General features: G+C 48.7%; 1 protein-coding gene across 1 annotated transcript in view; it reads left to right on the forward strand.

Moving 5' to 3' along the window:
* Positions 1-23184, forward strand: part of LOC141082912 (uncharacterized) — a 784035-nt gene that overhangs the window by 27486 nt on the left and 733365 nt on the right. The window lies entirely within an intron of this gene.

Consider the following 23184-nt stretch of genomic DNA (forward strand, 5'->3'; position numbering starts at 1 on the left):
TCCGTAGCCGGCGACGATGTTCTTGAACCCAGGAGTACACCCCCATCTGTGGGTAGTCCTCCTCGGGCTCTAATGCCAATTCAGTCAGTCCCTTCACGAAGAACAGTGAATAGGGCGTGTATCCTGTGGTACTGTGTTTACAGTTATTGTATACCCACACCAACTCGGGGACAGACTCAGTCCAGTGCGCTTTCTGATCTTCAAGTGTCCTCAGCATCTGGATCAGGGTGCGGTTGAATCTCTCACAAGCTCCGTTCCCCTGTGGATGGTAAGGAGTAGTCCGTGACTTATCGATTTTGTATAGCTGATCCGAATGGATCCTTGATCCAAATGGATTCTGTCATGGTTAGGACTTGGTTAATGTCCTGGTCTCACAGGGTTAACTTTTGCCGGCCTCTCTTTGGATCTGGGAGGGGTATTTATACTCACTCCAGACTAGTATTCCCTGTCAGCTATACTGTTATTCTGGCTGTGTGTCTGACCCCCCCTTGTGTGCGTGGATACTGCATTGCTTGTTTGATTCCCATGTATGACCCGGTCTGTCCCCTCACTCTGAACTCCGTCACTCGTTTTGGTACTATTGTCTTCTCCGGTTCTGACCTTCTGGCTTGGCTATTGTTTCTCCATTACAGTTTTTCCCTATTGTACCGTCCATTGCCCGTTCTGGTTTCTATTGCTACGTCCTGACTATTCGCTCTGTCTAACCCTTTGGTACTGTCCTGCTATCTCGTGCTTTGACCCGGATTGATCTGGTTTACGTCCCTGTCTATGCCCCTTGGTAACTTGTCCCATAGTTACCTTTCTAAGAGTTTCCCAGCAGCTCCTAGCTCTGTGGAGCTTAGGTCACGCCCCCAGAAGTCACGTGCTTCAGGTCCTGATTGTCTGAAGCTCGCATTGTCACCGCTGCTGTCCCGCTCCACAGGTATCTATGACCACCGCCTTTGTTGACTGTGGTTCCTCCATTAATCTGATTGATGCCCAAGTTGTGACTCTTAAGAAGATAGGAACAGTCAGGTTAAAAGACCCTGTTAAAATTGTGGCTGTGCATTCATCCCCTCTTAACCAGGATGGAATTTGTTTTATGTCTGAAGTTTTTTCTATGAATGTGGGTTCCACTCATGTGGAAAAGTTAAGTTGTTTCATTATGAATAATCTGCCTGCAGGACTGGTATTGGGAATGCCCTGGTTGCAATGCCACAATCCTCTTATTGATTGGGTGAAGGGGGAGATCACCCAATGGGGATGTAATGATAATGGTCTGTGTTGTAACCCGGTTCCTTTTGTCAATCCGATAAAGTCTGTGTCATCTGTCGGTCTGGAGGGTATTCCGGAGTACCTGAGAGACTTTGAAGATGTGTTTTTCGAAAGCGAGGCTGAGGCGCTCCCACCACATAGACCATATGATTGTGCTATCGATTTAGTACCTGGAGCCAAATTACCCAAGGCTCGTTTGTTTAATTTGTCCGGGCTTGAGCGCCAAGCTATGAAAGAGTACATCAAAGAAAGCCTTCGCAAGGGGCATATTCGGCCCTCGGTCTCACCCGTGGCAGTGGGGTTTTTCTTTGTAAAGAAAAAAGATGGTGGGTTGCGACTGTGCCTCGACTTTCGGGAACTGCACAAAATTACTGTTAAGAACACGTACCCTCTCCCGTTGATTCTTGATCTATGCAATCAACTCACGGGGGCCAAATGGTTTTCTAAGCTCAATCTACAAGGGGCTTATAACCTTATAAGGATCCGGGAGGGGGACGAATGGAAAACAGCGTTCCTGACAACTGAGGGGCTGTTTGAAAACCTGGTTATGCCCTTCGGCCTCACTAACGCTCCTGCTGTTTTTCAGAACTTTATTAATGTTGTTTTTTCTGACTTGATTGGACGTTATGTAGTCATTTACCTGGATGACATCTTGATTTACTCTGAAGACAGTCAGTCACACTTACACCATCTACGTACGGTTCTTATGAGACTCTGGGAGAACCATTTGTACGCTAAACTGGAGAAGTGCTCATGTTTTATGCAAGAACTATCTTTTCTGGGTGTAATTGTATCCGGGGAGGGATTCCGCATGGATCCAGGGAAGGTTCAGGCTTTACAGATTGGGTGCAGCCTCATGACCTGAAGGGGTTGCAGCGATTTCTGGGCTTCGCTAATTATTATAGGAAGTTCATTAAAGGGTTCTCGCAGGTGGTGAAACCCTTGACGGACCTCACTCTTAAAGGGGCAGATGTAAAAAATTGGTCCGTGGCCGCAAAAAATTCCTTCCTTACATTAAAGAAGTGTTTTACTACAGCCCCTGTGTTGGTACAACTCAATTCGTCAAGACCTTTTATCGTCGAGGTCGACGCTTCGGAGGTGGGGGTGGGGGCAGTATTGTCACAGGGCCCCCCTACCCTGACTAACCTCAAACCCTGTGCCTTTTTCTCTAAGAAGGTCTCTTCGGCCGAGAGAAACTATTATGTCAGTAACAGGGAATTGTTAGCAGTTAAATTGGCCTTAGAAGAATGGAGGCATTTTTTGGAGGGGGCCGCTCATTCCATTACGGTCATCACTGATCATAAAAACCTGGCCTATATCGAGTCTGCTAAGAGGTTGACCCCCAGATAGGCTCGGTGGGCACTTTTTTTTTCTCAATTTCATTTTACCATCACGTTCCGACCAGGGTCTAAAAATGTAAAGGTGGATGCCTTATCCCAAAGTTTTGATTCTGTGTCCCCTCCAGAACCTCCTTCCTCCATTCTTCAACTGGGAGTGGTTGTAGCTGAAATCTCCTCTGAGCTACAGAGAGTAGGGATGAGCTTTCCGATATTGAAATATAGGAAATCGGCCCGATATTTGCGATATCAGAATTCTGATTTCCGATTCCGATATTTTTTTCACATCGGAAATCGGAAATCCCATAATCCTTCAGCCTCTGAGAGCTCCGTGGAGCCAATCAGGAGCTGAAGAATTGCTGACAACATTGTGTAACTCCCCTAAGCTCGGTAGGAGGCGTCCAAACTTGCTAGCTAGGGGCTGCGCTGCGATTGGCTGGCTGGATGGTGTGATCAGGCAGTATAAAAGGCTGCGCCTGCCATTTTAGCTTGCTGTTGGAGATAGGGAGAGATCTCGGATCTAATAGCGATAGAAATTGTTTTTCAGTGACTGTAGCAGCCCCTGTGTGTTACAGAAGCAGTCTTTCCCCTCACTGACCCCGCTCAGTTTCATTTTTTGTGCTGTGCAGGCTCTCAGTGAGGTGCTTAGTGAGACAGTGCAGAGCACATTCACTGCAGCTGCTGCAGCTCCTCTTGCTGCAGCACTGTGTGGTGTGTGTCTCACTGCCTTTTCTTTTCATCCCTTAAATCCCCTTCCCCTATTTTTTCCTAAAAGTTAAACACTATATAGGGATTGTGCTGTGAGGGACCCAAACAACCTCTGTGGCTGGTGCCACACAGCACCTAGCCCAGTCCTGGAGAATCCTTTTTTTTTTGGTATCACAGCAGTGTCATTTACTGCGCTGTGACATCCAACTGTAACGTGTACACCAATACCACAAACACACGTTACTCTTTGTGTAGGCCACACTAGATTCAAATAAAGTGTAGCAGACACACCATCATCATACAGTGCCATTAGTGTTCCTTATACCTGTTTGTAGTCCTACAGGAATAAGCACACTAATTCCTAATAATTACTTTCTTGCCGTTCTGAATCCATCGATAGAGATGAAGAAGGTAGGGAGTAAGGGATGTCCCCTCGGCGGCCGCAGAAGAGGTGCATCAGCAGCTAGACATGGTGCACATCCAGAGCAAGCAGCAGGCCCAAGTCACTCAGCACCTACTTTCACCCGTCAGCAGTCACTTATGCGCAGCTTGTTAGGAGCGCAGGGCCATAGGCTGATAAGAGAGGATCAAGTAGAAACCATTGTTGGTTGGATGGCAGCTGAGGAATCCGCCTAAATGAGCACAGCATCCTCCCAGGACCTCTCCACCACATCGGGTCAGGCCACTGAAGAGCAGCACCCATCTGCTTCTTCACCGCCCACTAAATTGCCCAGACATTCAGAGGGCCAGGAGCCAACCTTAATCCTCTTCTCAGAATCTGTTGGCTTGGAATCTGTGTGCCATCCAGACAGCATTCCTGCAGCTGAAGAAGAGGTAGTGTGCACAGATGCGCAACCACTGTGTCCGTCTGAGGAAGAAGTGGAGGGTGGGCCAGTGCCCACAGTGACCAGACCCCAGTCAGCAGATGATAATGAAACTCAGCTGCCAGTTTCTGCTGACGAAAGTGTATTGGATGACGAGGTCCTTGACCCATCATGGCACACTGAGGGGCAGCAAGCAAGTGGGGATAGCTCAGAGGAAGAGCTTGCAGGTGTGGCGCAAGCGTGGCCATCCACGTGGAAGAGGATGAGGGAAAAATTGGTTGTCGGCTCCCTCAACTTCAGCACCCATTAGGAGCAGGCCTCTTTTAAAGAACACAAGGGGTGCGCCCAAGAGTTGTGGTGCATGGGCCTTTTTCGACCAAGTTGCAGATGACGTTACAGTAGTCAGATGCAAGCTTTGTCAACAAACTGTGCGGAGAGGGAAGAACGTCAGCAACCTTAATACCACCAATATGTTGACGCATGTCAGGAAGAGGCACCCTGCGGAGTGGCAGCATCACACCCAAGACGATTCGCCATCTGCAGCTGGTTCCCCACCTTCCACCTCTTCAGCCACAGAGGCCACCTCTTACTCCAGCTCGCAAACAGCTGCTTCCGCTTCCTCGCCAGAATGCCAGGGTGCATCTGCAGGCAGTGTTGTACGGTGGCACACTGTCTGTACTTCGTCAGCATCAGCATCCCAATCGCTGGCATCCTCACACTCGCAATCCAGTGTGCAGCCATCTGTCACACAGGTGTCGGAGAAAAGGCGCCCGTACTCGGCAAACCTCCTACAAGCACAGGGCATGAATTCTCGCATTGCCAAACTGCTTGCAGTGGAAATGCTACCATTCTGGCTGGTGAGCAAGACCGCCTTTATCGATATGTTGGGGTTTGCAATCTCACAATACAGCGTTCCCAGCCGCTTCTACTTCAGCAGGCAAGCCATTCCCGCCCTGCAACAGCATAAAGCGTAAAATTAAGCATGCGCTACAAAATGCTGTTAGTAGCAAGGTCCACCTGACCACCGACGCGTGGACCAGTCAACATGGCCAGGGATGCTACATTTCCATCACCGCCCATTGGGTAAATGTAGCTGAGCCTGGAACTGAAGTAGACAGTGCAAGTGCGCGGGTCCTGCCAACTCCACAGATTGCAGGCCTCTCCTCCGTACAAATTGACTCCTCCTCATACTCCTCGTCAGACTCGCCTGCACCCAGACGTACCACAACAACCGATTTCAGCACTGCATCGGCCAAACATCAACAGGCCGTGTTGAAATTGGTTTATCTGGGTGATGTTAGCCACACCGCAACCGAGCTGTGGAACACGCTCAAGGAGCAGAGCGACATGTGGCTTGCGCCGCTCAAACTCCAGCCAGGTATGGTGGTGTGTGACAACGGCCGAAACCTGGTCGCGGCTCTGGGCCTAGATGGTCTGACTCACATTCCATGCCTTGCCCATGTCCTAAACTTGGTGGTGCAGAGTTTCCTTAGGAACTATCCTGACCTTGAGGAGCTGCTGCACAAAGTCAGATACGAGTGCTCTCATTTGCGGCGTTCAAGCATGGCTGCATCGCGCCTTTCAGCCATGCAGCACAGATTGGGCCTGCCCGAGCACCGCATCATTGTTGACCTCCCCACCAGGTGGAATTCGACTTTGCATATGCTGCGGAGGTTGTCTGACCAGCAACCTGCAATTATGGAGTTGCAGCTGCAGCAGGCGCAAAGTAGGCGACACACATCTCAGCCCTCCCACTATACAATCACAGAGTGGGCATCCATGAAGGACATATGCACCATTTTGAAGTGCTTCGAGGACTCCACTCTGATGGTGATCGCGGATGCTGCCCTACTCAGCCTGACTATTCCCCTTATATGCCTTATAGAACCATCACTTAAAGGACTAAGGGATGAGGTTTCTCTGGAGGAGGAGGAGTAGGATGAGACACTTGCACCAACCAGGCAATCTTCATCGGCCCGGTTGGTACAAAGCTCTGTGGGTGCCTCACAAAGGTCCAGGCAGGACACAGCAAGCGAGGAGGATGAGGAGGACTATGAGGATGAGCCAGAGGAGGAAAGTACACAGCGCTCTACTAGTCGTCACCAGATAGAGCATGGATGGGGTGATGCAGAGCAGCCAGAGCACATTCCTCCAGCTGGTGACAGCAATGCATGGCCAGTTGGCAGCCTTCAGCACATGAGTGACTTCATGCTGCAGTGCCTGAGAAACAACCCTCACGTGGCTCGTATTCTCCACACAAATGACTACTGGGTGGCCACCCTCTTAGATCCACGTTACCGGGACAGCCTTCAAAGCCTCATTACACTGTTGAACCGGGCGCATAAAATGCAGGAGTACCAAGATGCACTGGTTAATTCACTCATGTACTCTTTTCCACCGCATAGCAGTGATGCACGTGCACTAGCACCTCAGTGCGTCCTGGGCCCAGCGGAATCCGTTCAGAAGCTGGTAGCAGAAGCAGTACATCTGATACTGACTGGTTCAGTATACCCAACCTGTTCCAACAGCTTCTGAACCCGCAAACAGTTCGGGCACCATCAGCACAGACAGTGCAACGCACTAGGAGGCAACGTTACCGTGACATGGTGGCACAATACCTCTCCACCCCTGTCAGTGTGCTTCAGGATGGATCTGCCCCCTTCAAGTTTTGGGTCTCCAAGTTGGATACATGGCCCGAGCTTAGCCAGGATGCCTTGGAGGTCCTGGCTTGTCCTGGTGCCAGTGTGATTTCTGAACGTGTCTTTAGTGCAGCTGGCAATGTACTAACAGACCAACGTACCAGACTATCCGCTGCAAATGTGGACCGGCTTACATTCCTAAAATTGAACCAGGCCTGGATTTCTGGTGACTTTTGCTGCCCTGGGCAAGAGAAGACAGGTTACATGCATGGTTGGTAGCAGTATGCAAGCTCTGTTATGTGCCTATGTTGCACACAGCGTCATCTGTTATGCCAGTGCTCTGGCCTCTACTACCAACATCTAGCTCCTGGTTCTGTGACTGACTCTTTCACCTTATACTGTTTTCCATGGGCTCTAGTACCGCCAGCTAGTGCCCATTTCCGTGACTGCTGATTTCATAGCATGCGGTGTTTCTGGGCTCTAGTACCGCCTGCTAGTGCCCATTTCTGTGACTGCCACTTTCACAGCATGCCGTGTTTCTGGGCTCTAGTACCACCAGCAAGTGCCCATTTCCGTGACTGCTGATTTCACAGCATGCCGTGTTTCTGGGCTCTAGTACCGCCAGCTAGTGCCCATTTCCGTGACTGCCACTTTCACAGCATGCTGTGTTTCTGGGCAACAGTAATGCCAGCTGTACCTCGTTAGACCAAAGTGGAAAATAAGGACGACAGATGCCAAACACCTATAGGCAGAAGCACAAGAGGCGGGATCCAGCCACGCCGGCTGTTTCCTGGCAGTGAAGTGCGGACACAGGTGCCTCCCCCGAGGGGTAAACCGAGTTCCAGCATTGCCAGCTGGTTCTCGGGAGTGCCCAAGGGCACGGGTACCTCCTGCTCCAAACCGTGTTTCGACAACGCTCGCCGTTACACGGTTGTGTCCGCCGCACTGTTCCACGCCCCTCGTATATCATTCCGGCTCAGTTTGCTGTTATCCATGGTGTCGGCAGTGTAGGAGCCCCCTACGTTGACTCCGGGACCTGGCGCTCAAGGCTGGTCTCAACAGTGACAGTAGGCCCTCCTCCTCCCCTGCTGCGACTGCGGAGTAAAGAAGACTGTGTCCGGGTTGCAGGGGCAAATGTGGCTCTTGCACCTTCTGCTGAGAAGACATTACTCCGGTAGAAGACCCAAGACAGGAAGACAGATGCAGAAGACCCAAGACAGGAAGACAGATGCAGAAGACCCAAGACAGGAAGACAGATGCAGAAGACCCAAGACAAGAAGACAGATGGAGATGTCCCCGGACTCCTGTCTTTTTGCTCTTGAACTTGCGTCTTTGTGGGGTTTTTTGGGCTTCTCGGCAGGGCTTTTGGGTTATGTCACTACTACATTGTGGTATCTGGGCTACAGTAATGCCAGCTGTTGCCCAGTACAGCCACTGGCACTTTTACCTTCTGCTGCTTATCTGGGTTCCAGTAACGTCAGCTGTTTCTCAGTAGAGTCAATGGCTTAGGTCCCTCCTTTGTGGTATCCGAGTTCCAGTAACGTCTGCTGGTCCTTGGTAGTGCATTCTGGCACAGGTTACCTCCTGCTTAGTTATTGGCCTCCGGTAACGTCAGCTGGTGCCCGTTAGTTCCATTGGCTCTTATGCTGATTTCTGCTGCCTATACGGGTTCCAGACTCACCAGCTGGTTCTCTCAAGTTCCTGTGCCTACTGTTACTTCTGCATATTTCCTCTGGGTTTGGGACATTCTGCGACCAGCCAATAGCAGGATAACCATAGACAGAGGTTTAGGAAGCAGTAGGAGCAGATGTACATGAAATAAGCAGAATATCACATATGCAGAATTACTGAATAACAGTAATATAATCAGCAGAAGAAGACTAAGCATGGTTTAAAGGGAGTGTTTCCGTTCCACCACGTGGTGCTCCTGGAAACTCCCTGCAAAGCAAGGTGAGCTGAACGCGGACATATGTCAGTCAAAGGGCATATTGACACCACCACCGGCAGTTTTAATTTAGTAATGTAAAATCATTAACCATAACCCTAACTATCCCTAACCCCTAACCCTTACCCTAACCCTTACCCTACTAACCATAAACCCTAACCTTACCCCAACTAATCGTAACCCAAAGAAAAAACACCGCTGTTAAGAAGATGTTTTCCTGCTACAGCTTTCCCTCTGTGCATTTTTCTAGCGATTTTTTTGCTCCTCTGCCTCTGCCTCTGCAAAATCCTTCCCCATTATCCTGAGGTGTTTCCCCTCCATTTTATCAATTGTATAGCACTTTAGTGGTCATTTTGTAATTCCGATTTTTTTTTCTCCTATTGACTTGCATTGATATTGGAAATCGGAAATTCCGATATTTTTTCAATATCGGAAATCGGAATTCCGATACGATATCGGGCAATATCGCTCATCCCTAACAGAGAGCGTTTCTGGAAGCACAAGCACAAGCTCCGAGGAATAAACCTCCAGGTAAATTGTTTGTACCCGAACAATTCCATCTCACACTCCTTCAAGAATTTCATGATTCTGTGTTAAGTGCACACCCTGGTATTGCAGCTACCCGGGGGGCAGTAGCTAGGGGTTTTTGGTAGCCCTCTATGGGTACTAATATAAAAAGGTTTGTGAATACTTGTGGGGTGTGCGCTCGCTCTAAAAGCTCTCAGGTCCGGCCGGCCGGGGAATTGGTGCCTTTGCCGATTCTGGATAAACCATGGACACACCTGTCCATGGACTTTATCACTAATCTTCCATCTTCCAAGGGCAACTCAGTGGTATGGGTAGTGGTTGATAGATTTTCTAAGCAAGCCCACTTTGTGCCATTACCTGCATTACCATCTACTGAAACCTTGGCCCGCTTGTTTATACAGCACATTGTTCGGCTGCATGGAGTGCCCGTGAACGTGGTGTTGGACAGGGGTGTGCAATTTGTGGCCAGGTTTTGGAGAGCGTTTTGTATGAAGTTGGGGGTCACGTCATTCTCCTCTGCCTGTCACCAGGAATCCAACGGACAAACTGAACGCACCAACCAGTCATTGGAGCAGATTCTGAGATGCCTCGCCTCCTCCAGACAGGAGGACTGGTGTGAGGTATTACCCATGGCAGAATTTGCATTCAACTGCCGGATTAATCAGTCTACCGGAAAGTCTCCCTTTCAGGTCAATTATGGGTTTGTTCCGCAGTTTGGGGAATTTTCCCGTATGGATTCGGATTGCCCTGGTGCCGAGGGGATGGTACAACAGTTAAAAACCCTCTGGAAGGAGGTGCAGGGGAACATCTCCAAAGCCCAGAAGAAGTTCAAACATTTTGCGGACAGGAGGAGGGGGGTGGTTCCTGCTTTGACAGTGGGGGAAAAAGTCAGGTTGTCCACCCGTAACATCAAACTTAAAATACCCTCTATGAAGTTGGGCCCCAAATTTATTGGCCCATACAAGATTGTAGAGGTGATCAACCCTGTGACATACAGATTACAGTTGCCCACCTCCTTCAAAATCTCTAACGTCTTCCACAGGTCCCTATTAAAACCTGTGGGGACAGTTAGAGAAGATCCCTCATCCGTGGCTCCACCAGTGTTGGTAGAGGGTCAACTGGAGTACGAGGTAGGGCGCATCGTTGATTCACGGTGGGTGCACCGGAGACTTCAGTACCTTATTCATTGGAAGGGATATTCCGTTGAGGATCGGTCATGGGTTCCGGACAGTTTGGTGCACGCTGATCGACTGGTGCGGGCTTTTCATGCCAGATACCCTGAGAAACCTGGGGGTCCAGTGGACCCCCATTAAGAGGTGGGTACTGTCATGGTTAGGACATGGTTAATGTCCTGTTCTCACAGGGTTAACTTTTGCCGGCCTCTCTTTGGATCTTGGAGGGGTACTTATACTCACTCCAGACTAGTATTCCCTGTCAGCTATACTGTTATTATGGCTGTGTGTCTGACTCCCCCCTGGTGTGCATGGATACTGCATTGCTTGTTTGATTCCCATGTATGACCCGGTCTGTCCCCTCACTCTGAACTCCGTCTCTCGTTTTGGTACTATTGTCTTCTCCGGTTCTGACCTCCTGGCTTGGCTATTGTTACTCCGTTACAGTTTTTCCCTATTGTACCGTCCATTGCCCGTTCTGGTTTTCTGATCTATTGCTATGTCCTGACTATTCGCTCTGTCTAGCCCTTTGGTACTGTCCTGCTATCTCGTGCTTTGACCCGGCTTAATCTGGTTTACGTTCCTGTCTATGCCCCTTGGTAACTTGTCCCACAGTTACCTTTCTAGGATTTTCCCTGCAGCTCCTAGCTCTGTGGAGCTTAGGTCACGCCCCCAGAAGTCACGTGCTTCAGGTCCTGATAGTCTGAAGCTCGCATTGTCACCGCTGCTGTCCCGCTCCACAGGTATCTTTGAGCACTGTTTTTTGTACTCAGGGAATGCGCACTGGCTCAGTGAGCAAGTGCAGTGTGGTGTTCCTGACAGATTCGCTTGGGACACCTGTACACTTGAATGAAATGTTTACAGATAGCATAGGTCGCAGATTCGGCCCGAGTAGGTCTGGTCCCGAGTAGGTGTGACCACAGCAAATTTGGAATAATGGTCGATCATCACAAGGCAATGTTCGTAGCCTTGGTGTGCTGGGCCAATCGTCAAATAGTCTATGGCCAGTAACTCCATGGGTGTGGAGGACCTCACCGTTTCTATGGGGGCTCGCTGTTCCGGCGGCTTAACTAGTTCACAATTTCGGCACTGCTGACATACTTTCTCCACGACGGTCTTCATGTGGGGATGGTAGAACAACCATTGCAGCCACTGGAATTTTTTTCTGTCCCGAAGTGTGCTCCCTTCTAGTGTGCTTCCTTTGCCACCTGTTCTACCAGGGGCGAGGGAATGATCGTTTGCCAATCAAAACTCAGTTCAGATTGTAGGTACACTTTCCAGTACAAGATGCCATCCCATAATTGTAGTCGCTCCCACTGGCTCAACATTTGTAACATCTCAGGGGACATGGCTGCCCTCTCACTCTGGCTGGGCACCTGTTCGTCTATGAGCCACCGTCTCAGCTGAGCTATCTCTCGATCTTCCTGTTGTATTCAAACCCACTCATCTCAAGGTTGTTCCAATAAATTCTCGGGTGTACTTTCTTGAACTGTCTCCTGCGTCGCTGCCTCCGTCCTGGCAGTCCCTCCAAACTCTGGAACCTCTATAGCCTCCAACTCTTCATCCCGACTGGGCGCTGGATTGTTATCCGTATGCACGTGGACTTCCGAGCCGTCCAAATATTCTGCAAACTTCTCAGTCATTGCCCACACCAGCACCAACAACTCCAGCTTGAATGAGCTGTAATTATCTGGATTTCTTTCTGAGTCATGTAAGGAGCGACTGGCGTATGCGATGACACACTCCTTTCCATCCTGCATCTGTGAGAGTACTGTCACAAGTCCTTGTAGACTTCCGTCAGTGTGCAAGATGAACGGCTGCGTGAAGTCAGCGTAGGCCAACACCGGGGCCTCAGTCAGGGCCTTCTTATAACACCTTGGGATCCGTGGTGACCTTTGCTTTTACCGTCACCAACCATGGATCTTCTGCTTTGGCAGTCAGCTGCACTGTTTCGGAGGGCACCAGCTCATCCGGTACACCTAGAATGTGGGCCAATTCTGCTCTGGGAGCCAGGGTCACGTCAGACTCTCCCAAGTTCACACAGCACACGAGGATGGTGCCGTTTCGCTCAGTGGCTAGGGTCCGTGCGACTAGTATCCCTGGCGGAAATTGATCAACTGGGCTAGGCTCCACCTGTATCTCTGCTCCTTCTAGTGGGACTCCTGCTTGCACCGGCAAGGGAAGCACGGTCTGTCCAGGGGGTAACACTCGGTTCAAAGAAGCAGGGACGATGACTTTGCCTAGTTCTTTTCCGCTGATGCATATTTCCCACATCCGTACTGCCTGAATCAGTTGTTGAAAGACCTTCTTCTGTGGAGTCTGGTCACTCCAATGTCGTAAGAATTGATCTGGGGTCTTGTTAAGCAGTAGGCTTCCGAGGTCTTTAAGCACATTCATGCCCAGGGTTACAGTATGATCCCGAGCGGTTTCTCCATCTACCAATGCTACTCCTTTTCTCCCCACATCTTTTCCACAAGACTTCTATGTTCAGCCACACCACCCTGCGACCGGGATGGGCAGGTGATTGGCCGCCGTAATGCTAATGACTGGACCTCACTCAGGCCGCAGCGCCTCTATGAAGTGTCTACGAAAAAAAATTTCGGGCATGGTGGTCACTTGCGAACCGGTGTCTACCAGGCATCACACAGCTCTCCCGTTGATTTCAGCCCAGACCAAGGGGCACATGGAAGCAAGGCTGGTGGGACTGTTTTCACTCCTCTTCTGCTCTTCACGCTCCGGGCAGTGTCCCTTGTGCTCGAAGCCACCTAGTTTAACAGGAGCCGCAGGGATGGTTGGCTCCGCTGGGGACACCACCGGGCGATATGACCTGGCTCTCCACAAGTGTAGCATGTGAGGGGAGGTCTTCTCGGGGTAGCTGCAGCTTCTCTTCGGGGAACAGCTCCCCTTCCCCGCATCCGTGGGCCAGGCCCCTCTGCCTGGGTATTCCTGGAAGTCGCCATTTCTTCTCGGAACTGACTGATCTCCATCCTCAGGTCTTCCACCAATCGGGGGGCTTTGTCTTCAGAGGTAGTTGCCTCCCCACTCCGCACCTTTTGACTACGCCAAATGTAATAACATGCAGGAGAGATATATGTCACCACGGGACAGGCAGACCAACAGTGAAATGGGAGGTTTTTTTACAGGGGAAAATACTGGTAAAACATACTGTATAACAGAGAAAATATTGTGATGAGGTTATATCGACAGCAGGGGAAATATATGGGGTTAAAACAGAAGAAAAAACAGTTATTCTATAATGAGGCAAACTTATCAGTTCTCAGGGATCTTGATTGGAGGGATCACTTCTGGTCCAACGTTGGCACCGAGGCAACAGCGGTGCTTGATGTCCTCTGTCTCTGGGGTCTTTGAAATAGTCCAGCTGTAGTATGGGGGTTTTTTCGCGGGAGCCCAAAGGGTATGAGGATGACACTATCCCCCTGTGCTCAAGGTCCTTCTCTCTGCTGTGACAGCGGTGTTCTCTCACCGGCATCAGGGATTCTGCCTCCCACAGTCTCTCCTTGCAGGTCAGCATCTCGTTACTGAATGCCCCTTAGTCACAGGGGAGCGTCTTGGAATATGTTCCGGTCTCTCTGCTGGGGGGCGTCTTGTCGAGGGGCACGGTCTGTCTGTGGGGCAGGGTCTTCTCAAAAAGGGGGGTCAACAGCTTCCCTGGCAGTGCGGTGCCAGGTTTCAAGTACTCACTGCCCTTTGCCCGTGTCTGCAGTCTCTCAGTCTCCAGCCACTGCACCCGTCTCCTCTCTGCACCTGCGTCAGCGTCCTCCTGCTTCTCCTCTCTATGCTGCTCTGCTGGAAGCACGTGCAGATCTCCTGCTCCCAGTCCTGACCTCTTCCTGTTCCTGAACACAGAGCAGTCCCCTAAAGCATCCCCCGGGGAACCTAACGCCCTGCTCGATGGTTCCGGGCACAGAGCCAGGAAGGCAACTTCCCCTCGGCTCCTTCGGTGCTTCACCCCCTTACATAAGATTACGGTGAGAAATACTTATCCCCTCCCGCTCATCCCTGATCTGTACAACCAATTATCTGGGGCCAAGTGGTTTTCTAAATTGGACCTTAGGGGAGCATATAACCTTATCCGTATTCTGGAGGTGGATGAGTGGAAAACAGCATTTCTCATCTCTGAGGGTTTGTTTGAGAATTTGGTCATGTCCTTTGGTCTCACTAATGCACCAGCAGTTTTTCAGAATTTTATTAACCATGTATTTTCTGATTTCATTGGGCGCTTTATGGTGGTTTACTTAGATGATATACTTGTGTTTTCATCTGACAAATAAGATCACATGGGTCATTTACGTGCAGTTCTCCAGAGGTTACTGGAGAACTCTCTTTTTTCTAAGCCTGAAAAGTGCTAATTTTTTGTTCAAGAGCTGTCCTTTCTGGGGTTCATCTGTCTGCCAAGGGGTTTCGTATGGACCCTGGGAAGGTATGGGCCATTGTGGATTGGGTGCAACCCAGAGACCTTAAGGGTCTTCAGCGTTTTTTGGGGTTTGCAGGAAATTCATTAAGTGGTTTTCACAGGTGGTCAAGCCCCTCACTGATCTTACTCATAAGGGGGCTGATCTTAAAAACTGGTCAGCTCCTTCATTAAAATAATGTTTTATGTCTTCCTGTTATGAATGAGTCACCGTAGGAGGCAAAAGCAGAAATACAAGCCAAGTCCAGAAAACCAGAGAAGTTGGCAACTATCAGATTGCAGACCCCTGAACCTATCAACACAACTAGCAGTAGCCGTGGGGGGTTCCTACGATGCCCTAGACCCCTCGATCACAGCCGGAGAAATACATAGGCCTAAAGAAAGAAAGGGGAAATCTAAACTGCCCCAGAGCAGACCCCAAAGCAATAGGCAGCCCCCAACATATAATGACGGTGAAGCAAGATGAAAATACTAACACAGGCAGAACGATAGACTGAGCAAAGACGGGGCCCCAAAACTACCTAGATAGGAAAGGACAGGAAGGCTGCTGTCTGCAATCTGCCAAAACCCTATCAAAGACATAAGCCAACCAGCTGATATGAAAAAGGCCCTGAAGCAGCTAGGCTTCAAAAACTGAATCAGCACTCAGGTATTTTCAGAAGACAGAGCTAAATGAATTCAGCACACCCCAGCAGGGAATGGCAGAAATCCAGAAAAACAAAGCAAAAACAAAGTCAAAGCACAAAAGCAAAAGGCCGAGCAGCAAACTTAGCTTTGGAGGAGCAGGAATTCAGACTGGTCTCCAAGGATCCCACACAGAAATCACCCGCAGGGCAGAAGGGCGAGCAGCATTATATCCAGTCCGTAACTCCACTCAGCCAGTCACAATCATCAGCCTCAGGTGTTTGACAATCAGGCTCACTACCTTTCTTTACCAGAAGAGGGAGTTCCTCGGGCTTCAGTAATGAAGGGGAAAATGAACTCACAACATCTGCCCCTGTTATGATGAGTCACCGAAGGAGGAAAAAACAAAATAACAGCTAAGTCCAGAAAAACCAGAGAGGTTGGCAGCTATTGGATTGCAGACCCCTGAACCTATCCACAACAACTAGCAGTAGCCGTGGGGGGTTCCTACGGTGCCCTAGACCCCTCGATCACAGCCGGAGAACTATATAGCCTAAAGACAGAAAGGGGAAAAACTAAACTGCCCCAGAGCAGACCCCAAAGCAATAGGCAGCCCCCAACATATAATGACGGTGAAGCAAGATGAAAACACTAACACAGATAGAAAGATAGGTTGAGCAAATGATGGGGCCCAAGCTAACTACATAGGACAGGATAGGAAAGCTGCTGTCTGCCATCCGCAAAACCCCTATCAAAATGAGCCAACCGACTGATAGGAAAAACAGGCCCTGAAGACGCTAGGCTTCAAAAGACTATATCAGCACTCAGGTATATTCTGAAGACAGAGCAAAAGATCAACAGATCAGAGACAAAAATGGAATTCAGCTCACCCCCGGCCGGGGATGGCAGAACTCCCAAAAAACAAGGGAAAACAAAAACCAAACTGAAGTGTACAAAGCAGAGCAGAAAAACTTAGCTTTGAGATGCAGGAATCAGACTGGTCTCCAAGAATCCAGCAGGAAAATCACCAGCCAGGAAGAAGGGCGTCGGCAGCCTTATATCCAGTCCTCAATTCCAGCCACCCAGTCATCATCTAGCTGCCCATGTGTTTGGTAATCAGCCTCACTACCTTCCTTCACCAGAGGAGGGAGTTCATCTGACCTCAATGGTGAAGGGAAAAATGAACTCACAACAGTACCTCCCCCTTGAGGAGGGGTCACCGAACCCTCATCCATGCCACCAGGGCGATCCGGGTGAGCCCGATGAAAGGCACGCACCAATCTTTCGGCATGAATATCAGAGGCAGAGACCCAGGAATTATCCTCCTGACCATAACCCTTCCACTTAACCAAATACTGGAGTCTCTGTCTAGCCAGACGGGAATCCAGTATCTTCTCTACCTCATATTCCATGTTACCTTCAACCAATATAGGGTCAGGAGGTGCCACCACAGGAACTACAGGTTCAACAAACCTCTTCAACAAGGACTTATGAAACACATTATGAATTTTAAATGTGACAGGAAGAGCCAACCGAAAAGAGACCGGATTAATAATCTCCAAAATCTTGTAAGGTCCAATAAATCTAGGCTTAAACTTAGGAGAAGCCACCTTCATAGCGATATTTTTTGATGACAACCAAACCATATCACCCACCTTAAACTGGGGACCAACGATCCTACGCCAGTTGGAAAACCGCTGGGCCTTTTCCTGGGAGAGAGACAACTTATCCACTACTTGGTCCCAGATCTGGTGCATTCTCTCCACCACAGTGTCAACACCTGGGCAGGCAGAAGGCTCCACCTGCCCTGAAGAAAATCGAGGGTGAAAACCAAAGTTACAAAAAAAAGGTGACATCAAAGTGGCAGAACTAGCTCTATTATTTAAAGCAAATTCGGCCAAGGGCAAAAATGAAACCCAATCATCCTGATTGGCAGAAATAAAACATCTCAAATACGACTCCAAAGTCTGGTTTGTTCTCTCCGTCTGCCCATTGGTCTGAGGGTGAAACGCAGAGGAGAAGGACAACTGAATTCCCAGCTTGGAACAGAAAGTCCTCCAAAATCTAGACACAAACTGAACTCCTCTGTCAGATACAATGTTCTCAGGAATCCCGTGCAAGCGAACCACCTGTTGCAAAAACAAGGGCACCAACTCAGAGGAAGATGGCAACTTAGGGAGTGGTACAAGATGGACCATCTTAGAGAATCTATCACAAATCACCCAATATTCTCTGAGAGACAGGCATATCAGAGATAAAATCCATTGAAATATGGGTCCATGGCCTCCTTGGCACCGGCAAAGGCATCAACAACCCACTAGAGCGAGAACAAGGTTTAGATCGGGAGCAAGTCCCACAGGACTGCACAAAATTCCTGACATCATGAGACAAGGCGGGCCACCAAAAAGACCGACTCACCAGATCTCTAGTACCAAAAATACCTGGATGACCAGCCAATGCAGAGCAATGAACTTCAGACATCACTCTCTTCCTCCACTGGTCAGGAACATACAACTTTCCACTGGGTCAACGCTCAGGTTTGTCCTCCTGAAACTCTTCCAGAGCACGTCTCAAATCGGGCGAGATGGCAGAAAGAACTACCCCCTCGCCTAAGACGGTAGCAGGCTTAGTCACAACAGGAGAATCAGCAAGGAAACTCCTAGAGAGGGCGTCTGCCTAGACATTCTTAGTGCCCGGAAGAAAAGAGACCACAAAATCAAAACGTGTGAAAAACAAGGCCCACCTAGCCTGTCTAGGATTCAAGCGCTTGGCCGACTCCAGGTAAATCAAATTCTTGTGGTCAGTAAGGACCACGACTTGGTGTTTGGCTCCCTCCAACCAATGTCTCCACTCCTCAAATGCCCATTTCATGGCCAACAGTTCCCGATTCCCCACATCATAGTTACGTTCGGATGGGGAGAACTTTCGGGAAAAGAAAGCACAAGGATTCGTTTTAGATGTCACAGGATCTTTTTGGGACAACACCGCTCCTGCACCAATCTCAGAAGCATCCACCTCCACCTGAAATGGGAGTGAGACATCAGGTTGCCGCAAAACCGGAGCAGAAGTGAATCTTCGCTTCAGCTCCTGAAAGGAAGAAACAGCCTCCGGAGACCAATTCAGCACATCAGCACCCTTCCTAGTCAAATCCGTCAATGGCTTGGCAATACCAGAAAAATTAGCTATAAATTTCCGATAAAAATTAGCAAAACCCAAAAACTTCTGGAGGGCCTTCAAACAAGTGGGCTGAACCCAATCATAAATGGCCTGTACCTTGGCCGGGTCCATTTCAATAGTTGACGGAGACAAAATAAATCCCAAAAATGAAATCCTCTGTACCCCAAAAAGGCATTTCGATCCCTTGACATACAGGGAATTCTCCCTCAAAATCCGGAACACAGTCCGAACATGTTCCACATGAGAGTCCCAATTCTTGGAGAAGATCAAAATATCATCCAGATAGATAATCAAAAATTTATCCACAAAGTCTCGGAATATATCGTTCATGAAGCACTGGAAGACAGAAGGGGCATTAGTGAGCCCAAAAGGCATCACCAGGTACTCAAAATGTCCCTCCGGAGTATTAAACGCCGTCTTCCATTCATCCCCATGCTTAATGCGAATAAGATTATACGCCCCCCTGAGGTCAAGCTTGGTAAACCAGCAAGCACCTTTAACTCTGGAGAATAGATCAGAAATCAGGGGTAACGGATACTGATATTTAACAGTAATTTTGTTGAGGGCACGATAGTCAATACAAGGCCTTAATGAACCATCCTTTTTAGCCACGAAAAAAAAACCAGCACCTAAGGGTGAAGAGGATGGTCTAATATGACCCTTTTCCAATGCCTCCTTTATATAGGATCGCATAGCCTCGTGCTCGGGTACAGATAAATTGAAAAGCCGACCCTTGGAGAATTTACACCCCGGGTTCAGCTCAATTGCACAGTCATAACTCCTATGAGGAGGCAAAGACGCAGACTCATTCTCACTAAATACATCATAAAAGTCAGCCAAATAGTCAGGAACATCATGCGACTGGGGAGAGGTGGAGAAAACAGGAGCATCACTAAGGGCACACCGACAACCCCAACTCACCACAGACAAAGATTTCCAATCCAGAACTGGATTATGAATTTGCAACCAGGGAAACCCCAGAACAATGGTATCATGCAAATTATGCAACACCAAAAATCTGCAATTTTCTTGATGGTCTGGGGCGACCCGCATTACCACCTGGGTCCAAAACTGAGGTTTATTCTTCGCCAAAGGAGTAGCATCAACACCCCTCAAAGGGATAGGCATCCGCAGAGGTGTCATAGGAAATCCACAACGTTTAGCAAAATCCAAGTCCCTCAGGTTAAGAGCTGCTCCTGAATCCACAAAAGCCTTGGCGGAAAATGTGGACAGGGAGCAGATCCGAGTAATTGCCAGAAGAAACTTGGGTTGAACACTACCCACAGGAAACGTGTTTGCACAACGTTTCTCTCGTTTAGGGCAGACAGAAATAATATGCGAGGCATCTCCACAAAAAAAACACAGCTTATTACGCCTTCTGAACTCCTGACGTTGCGCCCTAGACAAAACTCTATCACATTGCATAGGTTCAGACATTTGTTCAACAGGTGGCAACATCTCTCGTGTAGTTTTGCGTTCACGTAAACGCCAATCCACCTGAATGGCTAATGACATAGAATCGTCAAGACCAGAGGGAACAGGAAATCCCACCATAGTATCTTTTACAGTTTCTGACAAACCCTTCCGAAAGAGGGCTGCCAAGGCACCATCATTCCAGGTAGTAAGGACCGCCCACTTTTGGAATTTTTGACAGTACAACTCTGCCGAATCCCGACCCTGGCTTAATGCCAACAGGGTCTTTTCAGCCTGATCAATAGCATTAGGTTCATCATACAACAACCCCAAGGCTTGAAGAAATGCGTTCACATTAGTCAGAATAGGATCATCAGGTTTCAAAGAAAACGCCCAATCCTGGGGATCGCCGCGCAGCAAAGAGATGACAATTTTAACCTGCTGCGCAGAGTTCCCCGATGAGTTAGGCTTCAAGGCAAAAAATAATTTACAATTATTCTTGAAATTCAAGAATTTAGACCGATCCCCCAAAAATACATCAGGAGTATGAATCTTTGGTTCAGCAGCATGTGAATGAGCAAGATAGGTGGAAATTCCCCGCACTTCAGCAGCGAGCTGCTCCACACGATCAGACAATTGCTTCATCTCCATTGGGAGAAAAATTCCCCCTACGGCCTCAGAGATTTAGAGGAAAATAATCTGCACACAAAAAATAAAAAAAAAAAATAATTCTGACACTTTTTTTCTTTACAATTCTCTCCTGCTATTGAGTACCCTATGATGAGTCACCGAAGGAGGAAAAAACAAAATAACAGCTAAGTTCAGAAAAACCAGAGAGGTTGGCAGCTATCGGATTGCAGACCCCTGAACCTATCCACAACAACTAGCAGTAGCCGTGGGGGGTTCCTACGGTGCCCTAGACCCCTTGATCACAGCCGGAGAACTATATAGCCTAAAGACAGAAAGGGGAAAAACTAAACTGCCCCAGAGCAGACCCCAAAGCAATAGGCAGCCCCCAACATATAATGACGGTGAGGCAAGATGAAAACACTAACACAGATAGAAAGATAGGTTGAGCAAATGATGGGGCCCAAGCTAACTACATAGGACAGGATAGGAAAGCTGCTGTCTGCCATCCGCAAAACCCCTATCAAAATGAGCCAACTGACTGATAGGAAAAACAGGCCCTGAAGACGCTAGGCTTCAAAAGACTATATGAGCACTCAGGTATATTCTGAAGACAGAGCAAAAGATCAACAGATCAGAGACAAAAATGGAATTCAGCTCACCCCCGGCCGGGGATGGCAGAACTCCCAAAAAACTAGGCAAAACAAAAACCAAACTGAAGTGTACAAAGCAGAGCAGAAAAACTAAGCTTTGAGATGCAGGAATCAGACTAGACTCCAAGAATCCAGCAGAAAAATCACCAGCCAGGAAGAAGGGCGTCGGCAGCCTTATATCCAGTCCTCAATTCCAGCCACCCAGTCATCATCTAGCTGCCCATGTGTTTGGTAATCAGGCTCACTACCTTCCTTCACCAGAGGAGGGAGTTCATCAGACCTCAATGGTGAAGGGAAAAATGAACTCACAACATGCCCCTGTTTTAGTCCAGCCCCATCCATCTGAACCGTTCATTGTTGAGGTGGAAGCATCGGGGGTGGGGGTGGGGGCGATGTTGTTCCAAGGACCCATCACTTTAATTAACTTAAGACTTTTTGCCTTCTTCTCTAAGAAATTTTCTCCTGCTGAGAGAAATTATGATGTCGGGAATCAGCAGATATTAGCCATCAAGTTGGCTTTTGAAGAATGGAGGCACTTTTTGGAGGGGGCTGTTCATCGGATCACGGTGATTACGGACCACAAGAACCTGTCTGACATTGAGTCCGCTAAACGTTTGACTACTAGACAGGCAAGGTGGTTGCTTTTTTTCATGCTTTAATTTTTCCATCACCTTTCGACCTGATTCCAAGAATGTCAAGGCTGATGTCTTATCTCGCAGCTTGGATCCGATATCACCCCCGAACCTCCTTCCTCCATTCTTCAGCACAGGGTGGTCGTGGCAGGGGTGTCCTCAGAATTGGAGCAGGAGATTCGTGAGGCTCACTAACTTGCTCCTCCGTCATTGCTTGAAAACAAGCTCTTCGTTCCTGTTCAGTACCGGTTGAGGGTGCTCTGGGAGTTCAACGATTCTGCTCTTAGTGGGCATCCTAGAATCTCAGCCACTCGAAGAGCTATTGCTAGGCTGTTTTGGTGGTCCTCCATGTCTTCTGACATCGCCGTGTTTGTGTCCTCTTGTGATACGTGTGCCCATGCTAAAGCTTCCCTTAACCGGCCGGGGAATTGGTGCCATTGCCAATTCTGGATAGATCTTGGACTCATTTATCCATTCACTTTATTAATGATCTACCTCCATCTAATGGCAAAACTGTGGTCTGGGTGATGGTTGATTGACAGATTCAGTAAACAGGTGCATTTTGCACCTTTGGCAGGTCTGCCTAATGCAGAAACACTATCCAAATTGTTTGTTGAGCACATGGTGCGGTTACATGGCGTGCCTTTGAGCATGGTTTCTGATAGAGGGGTACAACTTGTGTCCAAATTTTGGAGGGCTTTTAGTAAAAGGTTGGGTATTTACTTGACTTTGCATATTTGTTTGGCTCCCATTTTGATGTCTCACGAATAAAATTCAATTTTGCATGTATAATTACTAGAGTATGCAGTGTATTCTAAAACTCTTGATGCTAGGGACTTATATAGTTCACTACACCAGCACCTCACTCTTTCAGACTGAGTGCACTCTAATTTACCTTATTCATGTCTCTTGTCTTTGGCATATCTGCTCCTGATTGGTGCTGACCCATTTGGCTTGGTTCTGACTCTGTGTTTGTTTATTCTTTTGGTACTGCACTACAGACTAAAATCGATCCGGCTTGTTTGACTATTCTTCTGCCACCTGCTGGTAGCCTCGCTGCTGCGCTGCAGGTCTGCTCTTATGTGCAGTCCTCCCTCCACTCTATTGCCATCTAATGGAGCTTGCATCTACCTGCATAGCAGCAGCATGACACAGGGTAGATGGAAGATCTGCGATTTACAATATGTAGTGATTTTCTAACACCAGATCTCTCAGAAGG

This window comes from Dendrobates tinctorius, unplaced genomic scaffold (assembly GCF_039654945.1).
Source record: "Dendrobates tinctorius isolate UK_male_01 unplaced genomic scaffold, ASM3965494v1 ptg000019l, whole genome shotgun sequence".
In the NCBI taxonomy this organism is placed as follows: Eukaryota; Metazoa; Chordata; class Amphibia; order Anura; family Dendrobatidae; genus Dendrobates; species Dendrobates tinctorius.